This window comes from Copadichromis virginalis, linkage group LG9 (genome assembly GCF_057382275.1).
Source record: "Copadichromis virginalis isolate Kocher_CV1m ecotype Utaka linkage group LG9, C_Virginalis_male_GT1.1, whole genome shotgun sequence".
Taxonomy (NCBI): Eukaryota; Metazoa; Chordata; class Actinopteri; order Cichliformes; family Cichlidae; genus Copadichromis; species Copadichromis virginalis.
The window spans coordinates 19,915,452-19,934,522 of record NC_140626.1 but is presented as its reverse complement, the minus strand read 5'-3'; the positions used below and the strand labels follow the sequence as shown (position 1 = coordinate 19,934,522).

The following is a 19,071-nucleotide window of genomic DNA, read 5'->3' as shown; positions in this document are numbered from 1 at the left end:
TATTTGCTTTCAAATTGTTTTCTTTGTTTTTTTCAGATGGAAGATCCAAATAAAGAATAAGGGGATGGACATCTGATGGAAATCCAGATGTCTAAGGTCTTATTTTACTATTTTATTTGTGGATATGCAGAATAAACTACCATATGCAAAATATACTTGACATATGGATGACTGTGCAAACGTTTTGAGTCACTGCTCATTTTTCAGGAAATAAGTGCAGTGATTCATCAAACATATGAAAACATATTTAGAAAAATATACAAGGCAAAAAAGCTTGAAATTCAGTATTTAGTTTTACCACCTTTATTCTTCAACACTGCATTAACTCTTTGTCAAGATGATCCCACACTCCTTTAGTAATGTTGATGTCCGGGCTCTGGGGAGACCAATCCATGACTGATAGCATTTCACTGTGTGCAGTACTTTTGTTGTACAGGCGCTGTGTTTGGAATCATTGTCATGCTGAAAAATGCCCATTAAATGCTTTTCAGATGACACTACATGGTAAACTAAAACCTAACTTTACTTTTCTGACTTCATAGCTCCATCAAATTTGAAAACATCCCAAACACCACCAGCTGAAATTCAGCCCCAAACCATGACAGAACCTCCACTGTGTTGTACAGATGGCTGTAGACACTTACTGCTGTACCTCTCTCCTGACTTCCTCCATATTTGAACCAAATTTGTCACATTTGGATTCATCTCTCCATCGGACCCATTGCCAGTGATTATCCATTCAGTTTTTGTGTATGTTGCCATACCTCAACCTTTTCTCTCTGTTTTCTTTCCTTAAGAATTACTTTTTGAAAGCCACACTTCCACTGAGATCGTTGCTAATGAGGCTTTGGTGAACAGCAGATGAAAGCAAAACTTTGAAAGGTCTTTAAAAGCCTGGAGAACTATTGGTCAAGACCACATTAAAATTTACAAAAGAGTCTGGCTACCTGGAAGGAAAACAAAAAAGAAATGTAGCGGCGGATGTGTAAAGCTGGCCCACATTCACGTAATGTAACGTTTGTGCTTTTGTTTTGGTAACTTCCTGTGGGACCGGAAGTGAATGTTTTAACGGTAAACGGCTTGATGTGCAGAAAGACGGAAGAAGGTGAAAAATTAATGCTAACGGAGAAAAGGGAGAGAGGGATATAGTTAAATTGTACGAAGACAAATGGTTCTAGCTACAGTCGACAGGGGAACAAGGTTTGTAATGTATAAGATTTAATTTGAGCAAGTTGAAATGCATAATATGTATTATATAGTTTAATAGATAACGGTTAGACCAGCGTAATGAGCGGTTAAGATGCTGTACATGAATAATATGGTAATTGTTTCATTTGTTTGTCTAGCTCTTACGTTGGTTCGTTGTCTGATACACGGCAAGGAATAATAAAGGTCATTCAACAACCATCAGTTCTGGCCTTCTCAGTTCGACTGGATGCTACAAGAAAGGAGAGGTGGCTTCTGAGTTATGCACATTACTGTAAATGCTTTCCGCACTGACACAAACAACCTTGTTTTTTCCCACGAGAAAGCAGTGACATTAAAATGTTCATAATTACCTGTTTCACATATCAAAATTCCTGTTTGCTAGTCAAACATTTCACACTTGCGACTGTTGCGTTTGATCTTTCTCTATAAGCTTGGCTAAGACTCTGAATGTGCAGGATTATGGGCGGTTCCCATAATGACATTAAGAGATGTTTTATGTAGTTGATTCCTTAAGCAAGGTGCTCAGGTCTTTAGGTTTGCATTTCTAAAAACAAAAAAAAAAAAGTTTTCACCTTTTTTTTAAGGTGAGCTAAGATTAAGAAGCAACAGAAAAGATGAAGTGACACTTTTCTTCAGACTCAGAAGTACAGATGTAAAACACTCGCCTTAAAGGCTTTACACAGGGACAAAAATAATCGAATATAAACATGTGAATTGTGCAATTATCTGCACAAAGAAAAGCACAGAGACGCATTTCTGTGGATGTGCCAAAAAGCTCATTAAACCAACAGCCTAATCAGACCCAGGAGACGTCAGCTTTGCTTCTGCTGTTTGCCTATCACCTCATTCATTATCGGACGGTTCTGCGACCACATGTTACAGCTGTGCTGCTGCCTCTCGCAGCGATAACAAGAAAGCAATGTCACGGCCGACGCTGGATGCATTGCACGGAGGAGTTTGTGCCTGACAACTGAAATGTCTTTCCCCTTACTTTCAAGTTACTTGCCAAAAAATGTAAATGGACCACTAAAGGACTAATGCAGGCTCGCAGATCTCAATGGGATGTCGGCTTCATTAAGAAAGAAAGGATTTGCATAATTTGGTACAGTGGCGTGGAGTATGTATGTAGAAGTCAAGGAATACACAGAGGGGTTCTTAATTCATAATGAGCTTAGCCTAAAGACGTTTTTGAAATCTGAACAGGGGTGATTTTTGACATTAGCTAATGCTGTGCTGGAACAGGAATACAAATTAAGTAATGAGAATGCGTTGGCTCACTCTAAGTATGGGTTTGAGTTTTAGTTGAAAGCCATTGCATCTAATGATGAGTGTAGGGACACACCTCATACATAGAGTATCTACATTTTACTGCAAGTGTAATAAAAACTGAAATAGTAGAACATTATGTGAAACAGAAAGAAAACAGAGATGTTTTCTATTGGTAGACGAGATAAAAACAGAAAAACGTTACTTCTAACAGAGTAAAAGTGGAGGATCTCTTATGCCCAATTACCAATCAATAACAGATTAACTTTGAATGGTATCTGGTGACCCTGGGATCGCTCTTGTTCTGCAGAATATTAGTTTCCAGGCAAGAACTTGGATTTTCTAAAAAAAAAAAAAAAAAAAAAAAAAAAAAAAAAAGGGCCTTTGAAGCTAATTAAATCTTGCCTTATTGTGTGTGGGGCACAGCTGTAGACTCCTCTGCTTTGGGCAGAAAAGCCTGGGAGTCGCCTAGATCCATCCATCTTCATCCTTGTCAATTATGCCGTTAGTGGGCTGCACATCTTCATTTCCAATGTGGGCAATGTCTCAAAGTACTTCCCAAAGTCACAGTAATCCAATTATATTCTGGCATTCACTATGATACAGACCATTAGAAAAGGCTTAATCAATGTGAGGTCTTCATTAAACTAATTTATGAATATTCATCCTGACACTCAATCTTATACTTTATGGGAACTTAAATCGAACCATTTCCCCCTCTGGCGTCATAACATAACCTGGCTTTAGTTTTAATGGTTGCTCTTTAAATTGAGGGTAATATATTGTATTAGTAAGGTAATATGAAGCACTCCCCACTTTACACACTGTTTAATCCACTGATGATACTTCACAGTCAGGCCAAACACAAAAGGGAACTTTTAGATCTGTATGCTTTTGAACCTTGGCTGGTCCCACTTTGGTGTTTCCACATTTACTCTTCCAGGCACTGTGCATAAATAGCTAATTGCTTTATAACCCTCAAACTGGTTCTCTCAACAGAGAATAACAAGCAGCCAATAACTCACTGGAGGCCGAGTATCCATTAAAAGTGCGTCCCCCTTTACCTTCAAGGAGACCAAACACATTGAGTGCCCTAAAAGCAGTCTCTGTTCCATAAAACAGAGAAGAAGCTGCCAATGTCGATTTCAACATAAATTACTAACTCATTGCATTTGGCAGTCCCGGGCATAATTAATAAACTATGACAACAATTTAAATAGTGCGTTTCCACAACACTGTATATAATCAACTGATTTTAGTTTGGCATTTTGGGAAAAAACGTTCTTTCTCTACAATAAATATGAAGCTTCAGGCAACAGATGGTAAGCTTAGCAGGAATTCAAAAAAGAGACGGGAAACTGCCTCATTCAAAGCATAGCCTGTATGTAAAAGATGGCACACACCTGTAGACGTGAAAATGAAGCCTGTGTGGAGGTGCCTTAAACCTACATTCACTCTAATGACAGAATAATTATTAAAATTACAATATAATAAGAATAATAATGAGAGTAATAGTGTTTACTATTACTACTACGAAGTCTATCAGAAAATGACTCTACAGCTCACTCAGCTGAATTTTAGCATTCAGTTTTCATTATTACAGATTGATGGTTATTTCTGTTAATGTTACCCTATGTACAATGTAATAAAGCAAGATATGATTTGGTGCATGGTTACAGCATGAATGAAATGTAAAAACAGCAATAGCCTAAACAGTAGCTACGAGGCTTCAAAAGAAGAAGGGTGATGTCATAATAGCTGCTTCCATCTTTTATATACAGTCTATGCCAAATTGGGAAATACAATTATTCTACCAGGGCCTCTAAAGCTCATGAAATATTTTATCTTCAATTCTTTACCCTTTATACAACCATGCATCAGTGTTATTTTGGTGAGCAGCATTTAAACTGGTATAAACTGTCTAATACAGTTAAATAACTCCAGCCGCAGATTGTAAAGCTCCTTAAAAGTGAATTTCAGCAGCTCTGCTGTCTGTTCAATTTGTCTGCCACTGCAACTGTACTTTCTGATTAGTAATGTGAAATTGTGAAATGGAACCACTTAGTCTCCTCATTTGCATTTCCGGGCAAATTTTAAATGTCAGACATAATAAGTTCAACTCTGATGGTTTTAAAACACAGCTTATTATGCAAACTATGTTTGTTCCTCTCTCGGATCAGAGCCATCTCATTGAAACGAACATGTTGTACCCTTCCACTAAGCTGCCACGCCGATTAGAATTCATTTATTTTATGTGTGATCATTTGTGGCATTTTATTTCTTCTGAAATCCTTTAAAAGTGATGACAAGGAATTAATTTAAAGAGGATAAGAAAAAAAATCGTACTTAAGTGTATTGATTTCTGCAACGATTATCTGTAAAGAGGAGGCAATATTCTGTTTCTTCCACTTCACATTACGTGCATCACTTTAGAGCAATGCTGGCCATTTCCTTTGCTTGACTTGAATCACATTTCTACATGAAGCTTACAGACTGTAACAAAAATCACATATATAATAAAGTCTTACTGTCTAACCAAATAATAAATCAATGGTATAACTCCTCCCCACCCCAAAACAAAACAAAAAACAACAACAAAAAACAACAACAAATGACCCTTATTATTATATATCACAAGAAAAATAAAAACAATAACTTTGGTGTTTTCATATTTCTTTCTGTCTGGTTTATTTTGTAGAGATCGGCAGCATGTAAGAATGGTGATAAAATGTAGTTGCAAGTCAACCCGTGAACAGTAAAACAGTAACAGCTCCACCTAGTGGCTGTAAGTCAGTAACACAATACCTATATAGCACCTAACTGGACTAAAGCAGTTATCGCCTTCTAATTCTTCCTCTTGTGCTACAATAATATGGAGCTTGCTGATAGTGAGATTCTTTGAGTCTGTCAGGCTGCATTATTATTCTGCAGACAGGTCCAGTCGCACAAACACAGAGAGACAGTGAACATTTCCACTCAGTCTGATGGTATTTTCTGTATTTTTAAGAATTAAATATAGTTTCCAAAAATGACCCCATCATTTAAAGTCATTTTCTGCATAATTATTTTGCCAATTATTGTGGCAATTGTGACAAACATTCATTACAAGTCTATTTTTATGCATACAGGTGATGAGCGTTGAGTTTGCACTTGCACAAAAGGTCCACAAGATGGCATTGCCATCAAACAGATAGTACCTGGTTGGTTTAGGTACAGTGTTCGGTGATTTTAAGTTGTGACACAAACATCTAGTTAATGACCTTTTGCTAACATTGCCTGTTGAAACCAAAGACATAATTGAAGGCAATAATTAAACTAATCCCATCCTTTCCTCTAATGCTTAAGGCAGAAAAAACATAGTTTCATGCAATGTGATTGTCACTTTATCTTAAAAGACTGAGCGATAAATGATGATGTTTGGAAAACCTTTACATGCTGACTTAGTAATTTCCAATTGCTGCAGGCGCTACATGTCTCTCTCTCTCTCTCGCTCATAAGTACCACTTTTACCTTACAAGTGAAAAAAAGGAGGGAAAAAAAAGCACTGACTCATCTCCTACACACTGTAAGTCTTATTACCGTAGTTAAGATAGGTCAATACACAATGAAAAGACCCAGAACAGTATTCAGAGCAAATTTGTCATTTGATGTGCCGGGGGAGGGGATATTGAAACCTTGGCTGCACATCATTCATTGATCTGAACAAGCTACTGTGCAAAACATAGTATTATATCATTATTTGGGATAATATGGTCACCCTTTTTGCATTTCTGCAGACAAATCACTATCCTTATATTATAACAAATGCTACTGATCAATGGGCTTCTTTATTATCTCTTTCCCTCTGCTCATGAACAGCTTTTTTGTGCCAGTAGACAGAGCAATGCAGAAAACAAGCTCCATGGGAGAGCATTTGGATCCTACTGTATACACGCTCTGGCCAGTTAGCTTCACTGTGGGTACCACTGGAATGTTTCCTCGAGGACAAGTGTAACTAGAAGGTTAGGCGAAACACTGAAAGTCATTTACTATCCCTTTATTTGATACCATATTCTGCTTCCATCAAAGAGCTCATGAGTGAGAAGGACAAGAACTCACTGTGTTCATGTCTCATTCTGAACCATTTTCACCTATGTGATTTGCTTTTTTTTCTTTTTGGAAAAGGGGGGTTGGGTTTGGGGGTGGTGACTGAATTGCAGATGTCAGTATAGTCATCACCTCTGCAGCTGAAAGGCGGGGAACAGACAAGGTTAAAGCTGTATTCGTTGGCGAAAAATGAAAGGCTGCTATATAAACCAGTGTGTTTATTAACATTTTAGGACTTGCTGTCCATCAGTTCTTCTACTGGACCATTGAATCATGTAATTTCTGTCAGGGGTGAAAGATGAGAGGCTAGCGAAGTGGGATAGCAGAGCTCACTGGTTTCACAAGCACTCAGGTAAGGGCTGTGGAAATACAGCCACTATAATCACCTCTTGTATGATAAGTGTAGAGAAATTGCTTGCTTGAGAGTCTTTCATTTCACATTCATTAGAAAGGTTCTTAAATTAATGATGCACTGACAACTATGGCTACCGATAAGATGCAATAAACAAGCCAGGGATATTTATGACACTGAGGTAAAGTTTATCACCTACAGTGAAGCACATGTCACGTGCACCGGGCTCATGCACACATGACATACAGTAGGCACGGTTTACTGCCCTGGTCTCATACCGTAATTCAATTCAATGCAGAGCACTTCCAATGCACTACAAACACCCGGTAGTACAGTATATTTCAGCAAGGCCTTTAAAGCTAACCTAACAACATGTTTTATTTGGCTAACTGAAGATATCAGCCTTTTAGATCTGTTTTGAATATTTGCTAACTTTTAAGCAGCCGTTTATTTTCAGAAAAACTGAAGTTATTTAAACTTTTGGTTGCAGGACCGACATCATCACCTCATGAAGCTGTTGCATCAAAACTGCTTGTCAGCACTTGCTTATTAACACATCCATCACACTACAACGTCATTAGCATTCATGTAGATTCTTATTTCTTGCAATCTGGGAAATGAAAGTCAAATGTTCGCTCCCTTCTCCATTCTGTTTATGTCTTCACTAACTCCTCAGGCGAAATACCCTCCCCTGGAGATTTGCAACTTAGGCCTTTCTGCAATTCACTTTCGGGGAGGCAGAGCATACAATTACTTAATTAATTAATAATTTAATCAACACAATAACCATTATGATGAATAATTCAGATAAAGTCATTTCTTTCCAACCCCAGCTCCAAAATTATAAGAGGTGTTTGATGTTTTTCAAACCACTTCAGCCTTCCTGTCATATCATACTGGACCATCTGAACCACTTCATCTTCTTTTCTTGGTTTTTGTTAATGTGGCTAAATTTTAATTCAGTTACAGAAAATTGCAGGGGCTGAAATGAAATCATTTTCTTTTTTTCATAAACATCCTTGTTAACCTGTTCTTAAGGTCTGGTGTAACAGACGAAACAACATAAGCATCTTGTTCAAGTGCAAAACAAAATGAAAGCAATAGCAATTAAAAGACGAGCCAGCAAATGTTGCAGAAAGCAATTAATGAAAAGAAGAATTTCATTCCAGAAGGCTCAGTAATCCACACAATCAAAGCAGCAAAAAAGGAGAAACAAGTGACACAGAATTCCTCTAAAAAGTCATTAGGCTTGTCGAGTCAAACTTCACAAACACATCTATCCATACATTCATTTCCTTCCACTTATCCCACTCATGATCACAGTTGGACTGGATCCCAACAGTCACAGGGCCAAAGGTGGGCTAAAACCCAGGACAGGTTGCCAGTCAGTTTCAGGGCTAACACAGAGAGACAGACAACCATTCACAGCTAATTAACGTAGCACCATGCATGTTTTTGGACTTCAGGAGGAGCAAAGAAAAGCATAAGCATGTGTAGAACTTCAAACGCCACAGCCAGTGGATTCAAACCCAAGACCTTCTTGCTGTGAGACAACAGTGCTAACCACTGCAACACTACGTGGTCCCGAAGACATCTATGACCTAGAAAAAACCTTATATTCAAGGCCCATAAATGTAATAATGCTGAGAGCAAGTTCAAGATCAAACACACGAAACACAAATCTCAGCCGTCAATTGACGCAGAACGCCTGCTTCTGGAGCCTGGTATGCGGCTCCTCTGATGACTTGGCCCAAGCAAGTTCAGCAAAGCCAGGATATCTGTCTGTTATCAGACTTCACTTACCCTAACATCACAAATCAGGGTCACACAATTGACATCAGCTCAATAAGCAAACCCAGAGTTTCCCAGTCTAGCTACAGTATGTTCACATGGAATGGGTGGGAGAATCTGACCAATCACAAACATGGGTAAGACCAATGGCAACAGAGTGACTATTATATAGACTATTATACAAAGGAAAATAAAGAGAATTAATTGAAGCAGTCAAAAAGATAATACAGGCGACACAGAGACTGTGTGTGTGTAAGATAAATATATCATTAAAATATTAAGTTTGGAAAAGTGCTACTATATTATATACATAAACTCTTCTTTAAAGAAAGAAAACGTGATGATCCATCTGTCACGTTAAGAGATATCACAGCTCTGATCTTTAGGAGGATGCTCATAAGAAAGTTTTAGACTTTCTGTGTTTTCCTGATTAATAGTGTGAGCTAAAGTTTAAAGAGCATGTAAAAAACATAATTTAAACCTAGTAAATTTAAGTGCAACAAGTACAAAAACACATAGGCACCCTGCTGGAGATGCATATATTGATAGTAAAATGTTTGGAAATTGTTTGCAGTTAACAGCTGGGAAAAACAAAACAAAACAATTAATTAATCAAATGTAGAACAATGTAGCTTCTAAGAATTCATATTTCTGATTGATACTCATCAGAGGAGTGAAAATAATGAAAAAGAAAATCTGAAAAAATCTTTGCAAACCAATATAGGAAGAATCTTCCGGACACTGACTTTTTTTTCCTGGAGAGGACAGTGTATAGTGACTTTTTGTACCTGTTCATCTCTCATCAACTCCAGAGCAGATTTGATCTGCAGCGTAAGTTACCATGGTGATGTACCTCAGTAAGAAGTGAACCACTCTCATAATACTGAGGACCCCACGGTTAAACCTGTGGCTACCTTGATAAAGCCAAATCCTGCTCTGATGGCATTCACGAGTTGTTATCAAGCCCTCTGAGGTGTGGCGGACAGACCTGAAAACAAAGAGCGAGAGGAAACTGCCTTTCAGGGAGAGGCCAGAACTCAACTAACGTCCACGAAATAACCATTAGCAACCTTCCCAGTAAATGTCAACATGTAGCAATATGCAGTGTAAAAAGATTGTTATACTCTACACAAAAATTCTATCTGATGTCATCAGGTTAAACTTTAAGAGATTGCAAATACTTTTCTCACAGTTTTTTTTTTTTTTTTTTGCTTTTTCCAGATTTCTAGGTTAATCAGGAGACTCCAAGGAAACAGTAACATTTTTGTTTATAAAAAAAAAAAAAGACAAGCTTGAATAGAGCTCTTTTTGAAACTGCAGGGCTGGTTGATATTTCAGCATCTTCAAAGATGATTCAGTGTTAACACTTATTTAAGTATTTGAGTCCAAACAAACCTAAAACAAAACCTTTAAAAAAGCTGTAATTTCATAAACAATACATATTTGATATTTCCAGATTTTGCAAATAAAACTTGTTAAATACCCTTTCAGATTCAAGCACATTTCAAGTGTTTTCTTTCATGATGCAACCATGTCTAGTCAAACGAAGTGGAAACTGCAAAGTGCCTTCCTTAGCTGGATAAATGGAATCTGAAGTGAACATTATTAAATGTAACACAGACACTACAAGGATGTGGAGTGGTGGCAGAGCTAACATTGTTATGCAAATCAAAAGTAGTCGCTATCAAAAGTACTCGGCGTACATGTGGCTTAAAACGATCAGAGATGTGAATAAGATGAGGGAGTACGATGCATATGCAACTGCATGACACTGAAAGTGCAAGATGTGATTTTGAGTTTAGAATCAATACGCCTCTTTGTAGCTGTCCCTGGTATACACCCAACAAACAAACTTGATTTGCTCATGCCCTAAAATAATAATAATAATAATACATAATGCATCAGTGCATGCCACATGGATGATGCCAAGAGTACGTCCCACTTCATTAATTCATCCATAATGAGTTTTGCAGCATGTAGGAGCAACTACCTTAGAGGCAGCCCCAAGAGTCAGAGCTAATTAAATCAGAATCTTAAATCCCAATCTACACACATCTGCCTTTGTTTGCAGAGTAAAAAAGCACAAATGAGCTCCGCTTGCAGAAAATATACACGCTGTCTGTCTCAGAGACACAGATGTGGACAACTGAGGACACAGTTCTGCACAGCATTGGCACTCTTTTCTGTCCTAGAGTCCTCTCTTTCTCCACAAACTGCTGCAACCCTATGGATATACAAACCAGTAGGTGTCTCTGTAACACAAATAAATCCACTATAATTAGGTAAACATTTTATTGAAGTTCCACTGATTATGTGTGTGTATGCGTGTGCACATATACTCGCTTCAAAGCTGAAAACACAACTTAACACAAAGTTCAAGTGTGATGCTCTTTGTCGATCTGTTTCTAAAAAGTGTGACTCACATCTTAAGTTTGCAGGAGCTAAAAAAAGCCAGTATGGATCGTCTCGCTGCAGGTGCCTGAGCAAAGCAGGGTTAATCTCCAGCTGTCTTTAGTCACCACAAAGACCTCAAGGATGCTGCCAGCAATGAAAGGACTGTGATTTGTGTGCAGTCCAACAATTGTTATTCTCTCCCAACTTATTAAGCAGTTGGAGCATCTCAGATACTCAGCATAGTTGCAGCTTTGTCTGCTTTCACACGTCTCATGATTTTCAGACTGGCCTGTAGAGAGGTGAAGGTTTTGGGGGGGAGGGGGTGGAATGCATCACATCACTCTATGCATATGCATGTATAATGTTTATTGAATGAGCAAACTGCTTCGACACAATTGTAAGCAAAAATTTGGAGCGTCATGTGCTTTAAATTTGTCTTTGCCAGCTCCCAGTGCCAAAGAGAATCTACGAGCAGGGTTAAGATTCCCATCTCACATGCTCTCAGTGAATACTTGAGCGCGGTTTATCTCTGTAAGAGGAGCTGTCTTTGAGACGACGAGTCGCTGTTTGAGTAACCTAGCGCAAACGTCACAAGTCATCATTAATCACGGGAATGTGTCATGCATCACACAGAGGTGGTTTGCCGCATCTGGTCTTTAGTCATATATCCTAATCATCACCACATCAGCGTTCCAAATCTGTCCAGGAATACATTATTCAAATTTAGTTCATTAGAAAAGTCATTCCAGGCGACAGTTAAGTCCACCTAAAACTCGGAGAACAGCCCTAATGACATTATGTTCCATTGTAATTCTCTGCTCCTGCAGTGTGGATATTGTACCCATTTACTATAATTCATAATGATAAATACATTCCCCAAATATAAAGGGAGGCATGCGAAGTTAAGTGTCTTTTCATAGAGCCACTCTCAAAAAAAGAAGTTTGTAATGTTTTAAAAAGTAGCTCCGCTATCTTTCTGGTCATTTGAAAGCCCTTAATGATACAGACACCATTAGCAAGATCCTCCCGCCACTGGAATAAATAAATAAAATGTCCTTGTTATTGTTTTTCCTTCTACTACAATTTAATCATCATTATTTCCAGTATGATCTCTTTCTCAGCCATTCCAGGATGCGGTGTGTACTTTATATCAGCCTCTTATATAACTGCATGACAAATCAATCAGAAAATTGTTGTTTTGATTGCTTTGACCGATAGCCACCTTGAGCCCCGGAGGATCCAAACAACTAAATAACTACAACACACCGTAAAATAGCTGAAATAGAAAAGCAGGAATTTCCAACTGCGCCAATATGGCTTAAGGTATGTTTCTATTTCATTGCTGTAATGTTATTTTAAGCTTGCAATCTTACTATTTTATATTTTATAGTTTTGTAAAAACATCAGTTGAGGTTCCCGTTGACCTTGAGTCGCTGTAGACGGAATCGCAGTGTAACTTCTTTTGGTATTATAGGTGTTTTCTCCCTGCAAAACTATCTATTCTAGACAAATGCACCCAAAGCTATACATCCTGCCTCGAGGATTAGCCAGACTTACGCTGTGGAATGCTTACCAGAGACAACGCATGATCCACCTGTCTGCGGAGAAAGTCGTCACCTTTCCCTGAACTAATCTCACATGGCTGCAACAACAAGTCTCAGTTCACCCGGCTGGAGGCAGATTTTACCCCTGAGTCGAACATCATCTTCGCTCTATTCACCGAGGACCAGCAAAGGAGATTTCACATGGTGCATCCAGCCCCTAAGGCGTAATTTCAGAGAAGCCATGAAGTTTTTTTTTTTTTTTTAACTGAGTGATATACTGTTATGTGCATCTGTATTCTTGTTTGGTTTGACTTCTCTTGTCCTCTGAATCCAAAAAGCAGGCAAAAATAATTTATAAAAACCTTTTATATGAGCTTCTTATTTCGTGTTAGCTCAACTCTATGTATGACCTACTAGAACCAAAACATTTTCAAATTGAACTCTGGCCATTCAACAACAGCTATGGGACTAATTTCCATTTTCTCTGCCTGCAGTGAGAGAAAAAAATACAGCTGCTGACGATTCTCAAGGTGACAAATTGGATGGAAAAGGATGCATTTGTTTCTTTCTCAGCCTGAACTGGGGATGAAATGTGAAAAATATCTATTATGTGGACAGAAGAGCAGTGCTAGTAAATTTGAACTGCAGACACTTTTGCATACATATACATAAAATGTCAGACACTGAATATATTTTATATAACTTATGAATACACAACGCAGATTTATGTGCCATTAGCGGGTTTGTGAAATACATCAGATTTAGTCAAAAACCTTCACAACAATATAGCTTCTTTTGTTTAAGATTAAGATTATTGAAAATGATACTTCATCTGCATGCTTGAAATCTGACATATATTATAGGTGATTTTCACAATATTAGCTGAATGTTCAGGTGAGAAATAGCTTCTATTTCTTAGGATAATGCTAAAATGAAGACATATTCAGTTAAGGTTAATTATTAATACCATGATATTGTAGAAATACTCCATTTCATTGCAGAGTTTTCCACCAGCTTCTCAGCTATAGGAGGAGAACCAGCTCTTATCATCATGAGAAGCTTATTATCAAAGCCAGGTCAGTTTGATGCAGATGTTAGTGTCTGCTATCTCTGTAAGTTTATCAAATGACAGACATAAAAATGCAAAATGTCAGAATAGGTTGACACTCTCCTATGGTACTGTGTAGCTCTCCTCTTGTAATGCCCCATCTCCTGATATCTCCTCCACACTTCTTGAGACCATGCTGGGAGACACAACAAACCTTCATGCAGCTGCATGTATGGCTGTAGCATCCTGGGGCAACTGGACTACCTGTGTAGCCTGAATGGGCTGTAGGGTCTGTGTCGTGCTACCAGTAGTGACAAAGACAGAAGCAAAAAGCAGGGGATGAGGAGAGAGCGTCTGTGACGCACCTGCAAAACCCTTTGTCGTGTCGCTGCCTCTCCAGTGCACCTGTTGTCACTTCCATTTGCGCCAAGACAGGTGAAATGGATTTGCAGTGGTTTTTGCTTCTGAACTGGTGAGACTGATACTGTTGTAGTTTAGCTGTTTGTGATCAAGTGTTCCCTCAATTGCTTTTTTATTCTTTAGTCGTTCATATCTATGGAAAGGTGCTTTTAGGTAATGTAGTTTGCAACACATTGTGTAGAAATACCATTCTTTTCAAATCTGAAAGAATCTCTTTTTGAGGAAAAAAAGCATTTTCAGAAAGCTTAAAACAGCTCGTAAGACATTTTTGATTCATGGCTTCACTCAACAAATAATATGATAAATGATAAATGGAATTGTATACTCACACAAATTACTGAAATAATTTTCTGACTGTGTGCTTGGGTGTAAAACATGTGCAACTTTTGATATTGCACTAAACACAAACTCATTTGATTGCTAGGATTGGCAGGGTATGATTCTGCTCTGTTGTGGCCCATCAGTCTTTTACAGAAATGGTCTTAGGTTGTCACCATACAGTGTAACAGATAATAGTATTACTGTTATTGCATTGTTGCTGCCTGCGTTGGCCCAGTTGGTGTTTATTTTCCTAACACTCCATGTCCACAGACAATGGCAGTGATCCATCCTGACAGCCAGAGGCTGAGCGACAGATTCCACACAAGAGGGAACCCCAAGGTAATCATTTGCATTTGTTTTTTATTGCAATCATTAGGGCTCCCCTGCCGGGCCTCAGCACAAGTCTGTGTGACAGACCCCATGTTTTATCCGAGAGTCAGGGGAGGTATGTTGCTGGAAGCAAGCCGAAGAGTACAGTACGCTGCACTGATAAAGAAAACAGGCTGGCTACCATGCATCATAGAGACACTGACATCTGCGTATCCCTATGTGTGCTGTGTAGAGATGGAGAAATGCAGAATTTTCAGTATATGACAATCTGTGATTAAACATGCAGAGGATGTGAGGATGTTAATTATCATACTAACTTGTACTGCCAATTTTCACTTTGGATCATCACAGGCTAGTACACAATATAGCTGAAACGGTTGACAGCAACAGAGCGCGCGCACACACAAACACACACATAAAAAGCTATGGAGACAAAAGACTGAGAAATCCTTGATCAAGCTGGGCAGTGTCATGACCTCCGGTGTCCTCTAATGGAAGCCCGGAGATATCACAAGTGGTGCTTGAATGGCAAACTCCATGGCTGTGCATCAGGATCCAAAGATCACCCAAGTCCCTACTTTCCTTTAATTATCTTGGGGTCTTAAGGAGAATGGGGTAGCATAAAAAACATCCTGTTATTTAACTTTATCTGGAGAAAAAATACCTTGATAGTTACACAGCTGTCACTCTGGTGCACACTAGTTAGAAACTCCCTTTCTGTTCACAGTGTGTAAGAGTCAAATAACAGTTCTTTACTATAGTGAGAAAAACAGGTATTGCTCTGGGACTTAATAGTTGTTACCACTCCCTGTGACATCTAATTAACTGTGTTCCTGTAATTAAGTTCCTTCAGCTTACATTACCCACATTTTCAAGTGTTTTCAGTGCAACTGGGTGCTTGTTGAAATCGGTGGTAGACCAACTTTTGCTTTTTTGTGACTTGTAGCACACTTAGATATCTACCTTTGTCAAAATGCTTTCTACAGTAATATATTGGCCTGTGCAGCATATTCATTATAATGATGCCTGTCACTAAGAGACCCCTGTGGGTGTCACAGTGGATGCAGGATCAATCGGCTTTGATGGAACAATGGCAGGGCCCAAGGTGAGGTGGAAGAAGCCTCCCACGCTGGAGCCAGACTCATTGCTAGAATATTACACTCATTCCGCTCATTACAGAGGAAACTGTAATGTTGTGTACCCCTGCTAGCAGCCCACACAGAAACACACCTCTAATAGATGCCTAGGTCTACCCAGTCTTTCTGTCTATGTCCTCCTTATCTGTGCCCCCACGGAGGAAGACTGGCCCTTCTCACCATCGCCGCTGGTTCTCAATCAACGTGGCTCCAGCCTCCAAGACTCATTCCAATTTGGTGCCATCCCCCTGATACCAGAGCAATTACCCTCTTCTGGCCATCTACATCCCTCATCACACTGTATGCCACTAGCTTGTCACTAAGCCACCGCAATAAAAGAGAAGAACTTTCACAGTTTTAGATGAGTAATAATAAGAGAAAATACAGCAGATAGATCTACTGAATCTCATTGTGCATATCTTTATCTGTTGTGTTTACTGGGTGTTTCAATTATTTTATACTATAAATAAATATTTGTTTGGATTGGTATTGTATGCATTAAAAGTGCTCCAAATAATATTACTCAAAAAATATGGGAAAACCTGCTTCTACTGTGTGGAGCTGCAGTGGGGAGATTCAGTTCGGGTCACTGTCCCCATTTGTTCCTTCTTGCTTCTAGAGGATTCGTGGCTTCCACTAGCTAGCTGTGAAACCTCCAGACTATTACATGTGCTCTTCTCCTATATCGCACCAATTGGACTTCATGCTCACTTTGTATGAGCAGGCAGGTTAAAGTATGTTTAATCAGTGATTTAACTCATTTCAACACCGTTGTCCTTTTAACTTCGTTGGGTAATAACTACAAAGGTTTTGGGCTGCAGCTCATGTGTGAAAACACCAATAAAGATTGTTGTCAAAGAGGCAGGCAAAAGACTTTGACTAGCTCCTACACCTAAAGTATTTGTAAGAAAGCTTATCTCTTTGTCAGAATGGGTTGCAGAGATCTCCAGAATGGAAAGATGCCAGGGGTGGACAAGATTTGTGCTGAAGTAATGGGGACTTTGGATATCAAGGTGTCATGGCAGATACTTTTCTCAAATGACACTGAGACATCAGGAACAGTGGTGTTAGCCCCAGAGGTCAGGGCGGCGGTCTAAAGAAAGGCCCAGAGGCTAAGATCTACTCACACAGCCTCTTTGGAGATGCTAAGTGACTGTCAAGGCAACTCTGACTGGTTGTTGAACCTCTTCAGACCCAAAATACGATTTCAACCTCATGTCAGAAAAGTGAACCTTTTTCTTCCTTTCTACTATGTTCATGTACACACTCCTGTAAGACAGTGACAAATAATATCAGAGGTTCTGGAGAGGTTCCAGGAGTCTTAAATGCCTTGATGCTTGTGCTTTAGAGAATGACCTTCTTTTCATTTAATCAGTTAACTGAGCAGGGATTTCAGAATATGTGGAATAATGGGAAAGTCTTTGTATCCACGGGTCTTCATTAGCAGTGAGGGTAAAACAACATCTGCAATTCTCTGAAGCAATATGAGTAATGTAGAGCGTGGCAATAAATAGAGCTGTCCAAAAAGAAAAGGTAAAAAAAACAAAAACATCTTGATTTAACTATCAGTCCTTGTCTGACTAAAGTTATATTTTAGGATCAAAGGAAACTGATGGCAATGGTGTTTTCTCACTACTTTCTGTCTTTCTGACAAGGTGACAAGCTCAGCAGTCCAGGGAAATATCAATCAGAATCTGCAATCTGTTTTTCCATACTGAGGACAGCTTGTTTGGGTTCCTGGGCGCCTCGTGGTGGATCTGCAACCGTTGCAATGTCATTGTAACATTGAACATTAAGACCAGTCATGAGAATTATTGATAACATAGTTTTCCCTTTACACTTTTGGCCAGCATAACAATTAGAACATCTGTGATTTATTTAAAAAAAAACAAACCATTATATTCCACATTGTAATAAATGCTTTTGTTTTAAGCTGCATCCTTTAACAGGACTCAACACTGTGTGGCAACTCAGATGTTTAGATGGAACACTCCTATAAATTTACATTGGTTGCCTTGCTGTTTCCCTTTAGCAATGCTAGCTGTATAGCTGTTGCCTATTTTTAGCACACTTTTTAAAAGTATATATTAGTCAGTCCCACCATAACAATCTTTGACCTATTCCACTAGAGAAATCCAAAGCTACTGGCTGCATTTTTGAGTTTTCAACAACTCAATATGTCATATCTCATAACGAAAAAGGGTTAATTAAATTTTTTGACCTGAAATGTCTCTCCCCTTCCTTCCAAGCTGGCTTTGCCTTACACACCCACACACAGTCCACAGCAAGCATCCTCGCCTCTGTATGTTGGTCTTGAACATAATTAATCAGAAAGACAGCAAGCCAAAGATAAAAAACAACATTAGTCAAAAATTACTCTTGACCTTTCTCAGTTGCACAATAAGCCTCCCTTCTGGTTTTCAGTAAATCAACTCTAAATGAGAACACAGTCTGGAAGTTTCTCCCCACACATGATGGACCTTGTTAAGAAGATACTGTGTCCTCCACTATCTTAACCCATTTGCACCTTGTTTGCTTTGAAATTTCTATTTTTGAGAGTTCAAAGGAACAGTGTCTTTGGCAGTCTGAAAGTGACACTCTGAGTCTGTTCCACAAGCTGTTTGAAGGATGTTGTTTTCCCCATGGAAACAGTAGGTTAAGCCACAATTGAAAACTCATTGGCACCATCTGTGCCTTAATCTTGCAATAACCTGGTTTGCCGTTTGCTTCTTGATGAGTGCAGACTGTTGCCATCTACACCCTTTTTACTGTCTGAGAAAACGATTAAATGACATGCCCTGTTTTCACTTTGCAAAGAAAGAAGCAGGACTTTGTCCATCAGATATTTCTGTCTAGTATAATAAATTGATCATGGATTTGCTGAATTAGACAGTTCTTGTATCAGAGTCACAGTAATATGACATCACAACTACTTTACACCAGAGAGCAAGCCTTTAAAAACAGCTTAGGCCTCAGTCTCTGGCCTAGACAAGGAAAATGGAGACTATTTCCCCCCCCCCAGTGTCTCACTGCTGCAACGAATATATCAAAAGGCAAAGGAAAGAGTCTCACTTTCTGCTTTGTGTAACACCTTTCACAGGTTAACCACTGCTTTGCAACTAGTTGGTGCGCGTTTGCAGACAAGTCAACCTACAAAGCAGTTGCAAGGAGGCT

The 19,071-nt window shown here is 38.9% G+C and overlaps 1 long non-coding RNA gene across 1 annotated transcript; it reads left to right on the top strand.

Annotated features, from left to right (window-relative positions):
- The first annotated feature begins 976 nt into the window (after positions 1-976).
- Positions 977-1,407, top strand: LOC146701756 (uncharacterized). The gene is made up of 2 exons (XR_014922383.1): positions 977-1,200; positions 1,347-1,407. It is a non-coding gene; the product is annotated as an uncharacterized LOC146701756 (long non-coding RNA).
- The last annotated feature ends 17,664 nt before the right edge of the window (positions 1,408-19,071 follow it).